Consider the following 4,616-nt stretch of genomic DNA (forward strand, 5'->3'; position numbering starts at 1 on the left):
AATACTTAGTTTATTTTTCTTGTTGATTTATTTATGTGCAAATCAAACCGAAAAACCATCAAAATATGTTTAAACCATTATTTGTGCGTTGACATGTTTACCTGATTTATTTTATTAGGCAATTCCTTGTGGTTCGACATAACCCTATACTATGCTACAATTGAATCTTGAAAGAGGTGTAAATTGTAAAATAGTAAAGTGTTATCAATAAATTTATTTGTTGAAAACACCTTTTAATATACAAAAGTGATGAAACTAACTTACTAACTTTTATTTACTTTCTGCAATTTATTTATTCTTTAATACCAACCTTCCTTAAGGAAGAAGTTTGGTTTGTTAATAAAATGAACCCGAAAGGGAGTAAATAAATAAAAGGTCACTAAATTTATTATTCTTTTGTTCTTTATTTATTTATTTATTTGTATCTAACAACTAATTATTCATCACTTTTATATATTAGAATACCATTAAATCGGTGTTGAAGTTTATTCCACAAAATCGAGATGGTATTCAAAGGTACTTAATAATTATGTAATAGGTAATTGCTTCGATACCATTATACCGGCGTTAGAATTTATTCTAACAAATCCGAGATGGGGTAAAGAAGGAATGACTTATTTACATGATTATTAAAGAAGTAAGTTGTAACTGGAATGTTCTTGAAACCATTATACCGGCGTTGGAATTTATTTCAACAAAGCCGAGATGGCGAACAAAGAATAAAACCGAGTTCTCTTACTTAAAAAAGGACATAACGAAAATGAGAGTATTAATCTTTCAACAAATTGGCACTACTATCAGGACGATTTGTTGAGAGGAGAAAACTCCCAACTAAAATAAACACCAAATAACGCTTTCAACAACTAGGTCTGACAAATTGTTTTTGTAGCAAGTCTTCCATGTGCTTCTTCAAATTTGTTACCTCCAACAGTGCCATCCTGTAGGGAGCTATAGAGATCGGTCCATTTCTAGGAACTAGATCGATAGCAAACTCTATCTCTTGCACTGGGTGAAAGCTAGGAATATCATCCGGGAAGACTTCGGAGAAATCCCTAACCACGGGTAGGTTCTGAATATCTTCTCCACCTTTCCTCTCTAATGATGCCAACAACATAAATACTTGAGCTCCATCCTTCAAGAGTTTCTTCATTTGATTGGCACTGGTGCTTTTGGTTTCATAAGAGGATTCGGTGGGATTCTTAGGATCACTATATATTACTATTTTGTTAAAGCAGTTCAAGAGAACATGATTATTGGATAACCAATCCATTCCTAAGATGATATCTAATTGGGATAAGGGTAAACATATCAGGTCTACTACAAAGGTTCGGTTATCTAGTATTATGGGACATTGGGAACACATAGTTGACACTATGATGGGTTCGTTAGTGGGTGTGGATACAATTAGGTCATAGGGTAAGGACACTATAGGCAATGCTAATCAGCTGACAACATCATTAGATATGAAAGAATGGGTCGCACCGGAATCAAACAACATAGATAAGGAAATCTCATTAATACAACATGTACCTTGTGTGAGGTTCTTGTTGCCCTCAATCTCAGTTCCGCTCATGGTGAACACCCTTCCTTTGGCCTTAGGTCTTGCCGCTTGAACAATATTCACTTATTCACTTTTCAGCTTAGGGAAAATCGGCTTGATGTGTCTAGGCTGATTACAACGATAGCATACGGGGCAATTGACACTGACGTGCTTCCCCTTACACTTTGAACACCAAGGCAGTGTGTTGTTGTTAGAGTTCCCCACTGGTGAACACATTTTGTTGTTGTTGTTATTTCCTTGTCGGAAGCCTCTGTTGTTGTAAGGCTTGAAATTTCTCTATTGGTTCCTTGATGACGAAGCATAGGGTTTCTGGTTGCAGTTCAAGGGCTTTCCCCTTCTATATCCTTGCCCGAAATTCCTTCGGGGGCCATAGGAATTTCCAGGTGGTACGACACTTTTCAACGCCACATTTCTTGCCTTCATGCTTTCCTCATAAAGCCAACATATGTTAACCAAAGTTGCAAAATTTGGTATATTCTGATATACAAACTTCACCTTCATGTCCTGTCTGAGTCCGTCCTCAAACTTGGCACACTTGGACCTTTCGTTCCCCACTTGATTGTATTGTGGGGCATACCTCTCCAAATCTTCAAATTTGGCACCATATTCCCCAACAGTCATGCTCCCCTGCTATAGACGCAGGAACTCCATCTCTTTCTTGGTTCTCATATCCGTAGGAAAATACTTATGTAGAAATCTATATTTTAATGTTGTCCAGTTGACAACTTTTTGTTCAGGCTCCATCTGACGTCTGGTAAATTCCCACCAGATCTCAGCTTCCATAGTCAGCATATAGGTCGCATAGGTGACCTTCTACTCTTTAGTGCGCATAAGTGCTCGAAAGATCCTGTCCAACTCCTAGATCTAGTCATTTGTAGCATCTAGTGCAAAACCTATTTCAAACTTTGGGGGTTGACGATGACAGAATTCGTCCAAGCGCCTATACTGAGTCGATCCTTGAGTTGGTTGGGGTTGTTGTTATTGATTCAACTGATTGAAATTTGCATTCACATTCTGAAGTGCTGCAGTCATTGCAGCCATGAAGTCCAACTTAGCAGTTCCACATCCAACCATCTTTAATCTGTGAACTTTAGACGTGTATGAGATACTTCTTCAACTGGAATTATCCATGGGTTGTATTTTCAACCGAATAATACAAGCAGACACTTAAACACACAAAGTCACACAAGAAAGCATGTGAGGCCATGCTCAAGGCCGGATAGAAAAGAACCGCTCTGATACCATGTTGTAACACCCCGGAAATTACTCCAAAAATATTGCTCAAAAATGGGTAATTTTTTTAATAACATAATATAAAATTCTTTTCCTTATATTCATTTCCTTTTACGACACCACTTTAAGTAACATAAATTGCAGAATATCAATAACCGTTACCTAATGATAACAAAAAACAACTCAACATATCTTTGAATAATTCTTCATTAAAAGGGCGTGAAACGTTAGTACAAAATACAAGACGAAATGAAATCTTCGTCTAAACTGAAACTATAAGAAATAAGTTTAGTCATTCAACACATCAAAATTATCCTACACAGATACCCTACTCAAAAAGCAAAACAAAAATGGAAATGGCTTCTAGCGGCTAGCTCCAGTGTCCGCGGGTGCGCCAGAACACTCGCTCAAATCCTCCTCCATCTCGGAATCAGAGGAGATGTCTACTACCTCGATGGAGTCCTCTATGCAGATTAACTCCACACTATCCTGCTCTTCAGCTTCAAGCTCCTCCTCAGCCTTCATCTCCTCCTTCGAGTCAAAGGACGACTTCTACGGCCTAATCCCCACTCTCGCATCTGCCTGAGGTTCGGGCATGGTCCGCTGAACGACTCTCCTATACGGTGGGGAAATGATCACATCATTCCAACTCTGATGCCTCGTAGATGGCCCCACAAAAACTGGTTCGTGAGGAGTCATAGACTGAGTAGATGATACGACAGCTGCCGGTCTCCGATCAGGCAAAGTGAAGGAAGCCTCCAAGTCCGCATGATGGGATGAGAAGCGCATCATGGAGCCATCACAAACCATCTCCATCTCTAAGGCACAAGGGCCCGTGTAGGTGTATCAATCTCCATCAATCCTCCATGCCCCCTCCTGGGACATCGAGAATCGGTAGCTCTGAATCCTCACTAAACGATCCATCTGAACAAGAACGCGAACCGAAGACAAGCAGAAAGAAAAGGGAGTAAGACATCTAATGAATATTGTTCATTGACGACGTGGAATTACACAAAATATTACATCCAGACAGACACACACATATATACACAATATATATCATATACACAAACGCAAATGATGAATGATGTTATAACTCAGACAATGAGGATCAATATCCACAATCCCAATGTATGAGTGCTATGTTTATTTCATCCATCCTTATACCAATATCCTCCCAGTAAACTATTCGGAAATAACCGAGAGTACAGGTCCCATAACAAGACGATTTGAACGCACCAAAATATTCATCACAAGGATATATGACTGATCTGTTCCAAAAGAACTGCCCATTTCAGAACGGTCTCATATCAAACACTTTCTGGGCATCCCTGTCATCGATCCTGATTACAAAGAGGAGTTGTCAAAGATCGTCTAGTTTGTGTTGTCAGAACTGTCCATTTCAGGACGGTGTCATATCACACACATTATGGGCATCCCTCTTATCGATTTTGATTACAAAGAGGAGTTGTCAAAGACCATCTAGTTTGTGTTATCAGAACTGTCTGATCCAATAGAATAACTCATCCAGGAATAAAAGGGACTCATCTCACCTAGACTCTCCCCCAAGACTTTGTTGACGAATAACCGCCATCGCCATCCCTCTCAACATCACAGAGCTCGTCCGTCTCTCGTAAATTTCCTCTCCACTACTTCATTATCCATAATGAGTATGCACACTAACCGAAGTTAACCAATTAAATCTTTTAATCATTCTTTTACATGATTGACCCAACCTAAGACATCTCCCAAAGGAATTCTTCTTGTGGGACCCGATCTTACATCATCATGTAATAGAGGAATAACATCTTTACCACTACGA

The sequence above is a fragment of the Lupinus angustifolius genome, chromosome LG04 (genome assembly GCF_001865875.1).
Source record: "Lupinus angustifolius cultivar Tanjil chromosome LG04, LupAngTanjil_v1.0, whole genome shotgun sequence".
In the NCBI taxonomy this organism is placed as follows: Eukaryota; Viridiplantae; Streptophyta; class Magnoliopsida; order Fabales; family Fabaceae; genus Lupinus; species Lupinus angustifolius.